We start from the raw sequence: 6000 nt of genomic DNA on the forward strand, positions 1-6000 counted from the left end.
TTCTTCTTCTTCTTCTTCTTCTTCTGTTTGCAACCCAGCAATCATCTACACAAAGCATATAATAAGAATACAGGTTACAGGCAGTGGTGGGTGGAGTAAACAGAAACAGTACTTTAGTATTGATACTTTATAATTATAATGACTCATTACTCACTATAAGTAGAAGTAAAAGTACTAATAAAATGTGTAAAATACTGAAGTAAGAGTAAAAAGGTATCCCCTAAAAAACTACTCAAATATTGAGTAACATCATATTGTGCAATTTATTACATTGTACTCCATGCAAATTTTATTTAAATGAAACAAATGTCAACTTTTTTATTAGAAAAATGACATAACCAGGCAAATGTCAGGCAAAATAAATGCTTTACTAAATGCTCAAATTGGACAATCAGATGCAGTCTGCATATGTGATTTTAGAGTGTCCATTCTCCTGAATCTCACTACTGACAATACAAACCATCGTCTAACCTATCTATATGGGAGCCAAAGAATCCCCTCCTGAATGAATGAAGATTTATTACTGGCTTTTAAGATGCTCTCTTCTTTTTTCCAGCTTGTCCTGACCTTTGGCAGAAGAATGTAGGCAGTAATGAGCTGTGGGTCCTTCATGATATCCTAAAACACTTCTGGATGCCATGATTTAGAGCTTTAAGGAGTGGTCCACAGACTGTGCTTCAACTTTTCCTGCAGCTGGTAGAGAGTCAGCAGCGGGAAACCCGTATGGACAGATGATTCTCCTTGGAGGACATTTAGGGCCATCGAAACTGGCTTCGTCACTGCAGCATATTCCCCCAGAAAGCCTAATTCAACTTGAAAACAAATTCTTTAAATCTATGAATTTTGACAGTAAAATAAAAACATTTGTATAATTAAAAGAATAATCTGGTATCCTGTTGCCTATTAATTGGGATATTCACTACCCTTTGTTCTGGTCACACTCATCTTTTCTCCACTATTGTGTCTAGTTCATCTGTACATGTATCAGTGAACCCAAAATAATGATAAATCAATGTCATCAGCTCAACTAATAGCTGTCTTTGTATGATGTGATCATACAAAAATTAATTTATCACAAAACTAGCTTTGGGTGTTCACTGTTTTATACAGATAGTGAGACTACCAGATAGACAAAATATAAAACTGTATGGCCATCGAACACTAGACTATGTTATTTTGGTGTCACTCACCAGAGGGAGGCACTACTTAACTATCATTGTATTGGTTTAGCTGGCTACAGTGCCATGCAAAGTAATTGTCCTAATAATCTGGTCATATCTTCACATAACTTGGCACTCACATAGACAATTACACACCTTGTTTTCCTAGCTCAGCATGAGAGGATGTTATAGTTTTTCAACACCTTTTATCCCATATATCCCGTGCATTAGCTGAATGTGTGTTCTGGCGTTTTATGTGTCGGGTATTTAGCTAGCTGTTCCAGAAGTTCTGGCTAAATTAAAGTAACTTTAACTAATAAAAAGTATGTCATAACTGTATAAATATGCCTTCACTTATGTTATTTGGAGCAAATAGCAGGACAGTCTCACTTGGTAACTCAAACAGAATAACTAATGTGTCCTCAATACTCCTGTGTCCTTCCTGGGAATCGGTTTTAAACAAATGACAAGCAAGGAATTAAGAAAATGCGCTTTAGTAGAAACTTGCTGCTCTACAGATTCAGAGGAAAAAAGTTTAAATTCCGCACAGTCAATATTTCAGTATTTAGTTTACTAATGCTTTGGTGTGTAATGGGTTTACAGTGTTTGTGCAGTAATCCTGTCCTGCTTTACATTAAAAAATTATGAAAAAGAAATTTTACTTGGTGACTGGTTAAATGTCAACGATAAAAGTTGACCCGTTGAGTTATTGGGTTGCTGTCTCAGCAAACAATTTTTGGTCCCCAGAACATTCCCAGAACATTTTTGTTTGTTTTTGGTTAGACAGGAAAGTTTTATAATTCAATACATTTAAAAGAAATTGAAAAAATTGCTATTCCATTTGTGTAACAAATAACAGTTTGGCCACTATTATTTCTTCCATTTTTTTGTGGCAGGAGCAAGGTTGAGGAAAAGGGGCTGGGAAAGCTATTGTAGCAAATTACACTAAAATACTTTAATAATACACTATCCGACTATGCCACCCTATAGGAATTTCACCCAAATAATTAACATGCACAGATTCAAATCGCCAATAATGGTCAGAGACATTGTCCACCATACAAAAATAGATCATTTATTGACCATAATAAAAGCAGCATTTAAATAATCACATATACATTTGTTCCTTTCTCAGTAAAGCACAAAAGGGGCAAATCAGAGAAAGAGGGTCAAGCTAACCTCTCTGCAAAAGTACCTTCCTTGCACACATGCACACACACACACACACACACACACACACACGTGAAGATGAAGAGCACAACACACAATGAGGAAAACACCACTACCAAGGAAGGACCAGTCCTTTACCCCAAGTGCCCAGGCCCTGCAAAGTCAAAGAAGATGCACATCAAGGAGTAGAGCAATGAAATTGGCTTAGTTTATCAGGCTCCATTAACCAAACAGAAACAACAATTTAAAGCAAATACAGTGATAAACGGTAACATTCAACATGGAAAAAAATAATAATAAACCGACTCAAATCATCCACAAGAAACCTGAGCATCAAATAAAAATCGGAAAACATTAAACAACCCACAAAAGAAAATAATTATAATACAAAATCAACGGATTTAAACTTTAAAAACAATTGTATAAATCAAAATAAGTTCAACCAAATCTAAACAAAACTTAACACAAAAATACAAAAAAAGTAACAAGAGATCACGTGACCCACCGATGGCATGCGGTGTAGTTTGATTGCTCCCTGACTCGGTATCCTAAATCTTCTTTTGTTTTCAGTAAAACCATCACCATTTGACTTAATTTGATCGCTATGTTAACAGCGAACGAATGAAGATGGCAAAACGTCAACTAACGCTAACTTCCCCGAGAGAAAAAGCGGGTTAAAGATCCTAGTAATATTCCAGAGGGGGAACTTCGCGCTATTGTTGCCGACGAACTAAAGATGCATCTTAGCTTCGTCAGGGAAATGTTTAAGGAAGAATTCACCCCTATTGTGGATAGACTTGGAGTTCTGGAAGAAGATGTTCGTTTGATAAGAAACAAATTTGACAACATGCAGACAGCTCTTTGTAACGCAAAGAAAGTCACAGTGGAAGTTGAGCTAGCCGTGGATTCCCTTCAGGAAAAGTTAGCAAGAATCGAAGATAAGAGCCACCAGTCTAATATCCGTCTAGTGGGGCTGAAAGAAGGCGCAGAAGGAGATGATACCGTGCGATTCATACAGAACCATCTTCCTAAATGGATCCCATCTCTCACCGGCAAGGTAATGGAGATTGAAAGAGCCCACCGTATATATAGTGGTGAACGCTCAAAAACAACCCCTCGTACATTTATATTCAAGATGCTGCGCTATCAAGATCAGAATATGATCCTAAATGGAGCTCGAGATGCTGGACGGATCTTGTGTATGGGAACGACATTGTTGTTCTTCCCAAGAGGAGAGCGATGGCATTGGCTCAGCTAGGAATATCGTCTTTTATGCTCTACCCCGCGGTAGTGAAAGTCACGCACCGAGGGAAGATTTTACTTCTTGAGTCACCGGCGGAGGTTGAAAAAGTTAGCTCTCAATCTGGATCCTGTCGTAAAGTCTTCTCTGAAGGGAGCTGAAACAACTGTGCCACAAGAGTTCGGGGTGAAGGAGGATGAATCTGTAGTTCCTATGGAGGACCTCTCTGAGAAAATCTGACTGGTTTTGCATCCAAAAATGACCGGGTCAGGTGTTGACAAATGAACCGGACTGCTAGGTTGGCCGCGCATCCAAAGACTTTTACTTTAAGGGCAGGTAGAAGAGTGTGTTCTAACTTTTCGCTTACTGCCCACTTTGATGTTGTTCTTGTTTTTGTTTTTTTGTTTTATGCCCGAGACCGGCCACGTAAGTTGAATCTGTTTTATGCATCCGTTATTGTGTGCAACATGTCTATACTTATGTATGTATATGTTCTGATCGCCGCTATATTTTCGAGGGATTACCTTAGGATGTTTCCACCTTAGTTCTGGTTGATCTGCTTTGCCTTAACAATACATGGCAATAAATATAATGTCATGGAAAGTCAATGGGTTAAATAGCCCTATTAAGCTTACCAAATGTTTAGATTACCTAAGAAACAAAAAGGTTTCTATCGCCTTGATACAAGAATCATCTGATGTGCATCGTTTTCAAAATAGATACTTTAAAGTGATTTCCTCCTCCTCTGCCGCCAACAGAACCAAAGGGGTGTTGATAGTATCAAAGCGTAATTTTGATTTCTCAATTACAAAGTTGGGTGGAGATACTGAAGGTCGAATTACTTACGTTATTGGTTCCATAAATAATACTAAATATGCGTTTGTTTCTGTATATGCACCCACAGAGGGTGAGCCTTTATTTTTTCAAGAATTGATACGTTTAGTTGCAAGTTTAGATGACTGTCCTGTGGTGATTGGGGGCGATTTTAATGCGGTGTTGGATCCCCAGTTAGACAGATCCCATTCCTTTAAGGCTGATTCAATTATTTCTGGTTGTTTTAATTCATTTTTGCAACACTCTAATATATGATGTGCTAAAGATTACACATTCTTTTCAGCTCGTCATAAGAGTTATTCAAGGATCGATTATTTACTTTTTAACTTATATATAAACTTATATACATTTATATACTTTTACTTATTTACTTATATATATATATATATGTATGTATGTATATATGTATATGTATATATGTATATATGAGTGATGTATGGGGTGTATGTATGCATGTGTACATGTATGTGTGTATCTATGTCTATATATATGTAACGTGGGAGGATCTTGGGCTTTGTTGTACATAGTTGTAATCAAAACGTTTCAGAAATAAAGAATCAAAAAAAAAAAGTATACAAAAGAAAACTAAAAAGTTAGCTGAAAACCCCATATTCAGAGCGGAGACAAACTCCTAACTAGAGTACAATTACAGGCCTTCACAGGGAACCAATCGTCAGATATATTAAAAGGAAGCAATACTGCAGCAACTTTCTGTGGTGAATTAAAGCAGGAAAATCCCAACCCGGTGGTTGCATCAGGTGCTCACAACTGCTCTGATGTCCACATAAAATGTCATAAAATAATGACAATGACTGAGTAAACAAAGGTTAAAGCAGGAAGTACCAGTTGAAAGTGAAAGCACACTTGGAAATCGCAGTCTTTTCAGTTTTTTTTAAATGCTAGGATACAGCAAACAAAACTATACCTTTGTATAGAAAAGTATAGCTCTAAGAAATAACCACAGAGGCACAGATCGCCCCTCCTGCCACATTTTCATAGTGTCTTATCCCTGTCAGTGCCCTAATAGCATATTGTACAGATGGATTATGAAGAGTTTGATCTCCACTGTTCCTTTCAGACACAGGGTAGCATTTGGTTCTAAACCCTCACTGCAATTATCAGATGACAAAATTTAAGACACTGTGCACTGTAAGATTGTCAAATGTAAATAAATACTGTTTAAGCACAGCATGATTTAGCACATGTATGTGACAAATATTTGTCAGATGATGTGTGTGTGAGTTGTTCAAAACACTTTGCATTTCATCTCATCAGTTGACTAGTAAATTTCTTCCAGACCTGAAATGGGTGCTTCTGCTGGGGCTTTCTAGCAAAAGGGTAAGCAAACACTGACAACATTGTGCATGAGCAGCCACTTCTGTCTGATAATGGTAATGTAATATTTTCTCAGGCTTGTGGAACTACATATGTCACGGGCATGCCGGCCCCAACAGCACTTCCCCGCTCTCAATCTCCTGATTAATAATCAAGCCACCCGCACCCAATCTCCCCGACGCTTATTTAAAGCGCTCACTCGTAGTATTAAGTATTCGAGTATTAAGACTTTAAGCTTAGGTGCTGCAAGTCTGTCTATGA

Source organism: Hemibagrus wyckioides, linkage group LG26 (genome assembly GCF_019097595.1).
Source record: "Hemibagrus wyckioides isolate EC202008001 linkage group LG26, SWU_Hwy_1.0, whole genome shotgun sequence".
Lineage (NCBI taxonomy): Eukaryota > Metazoa > Chordata > Actinopteri > Siluriformes > Bagridae > Hemibagrus > Hemibagrus wyckioides.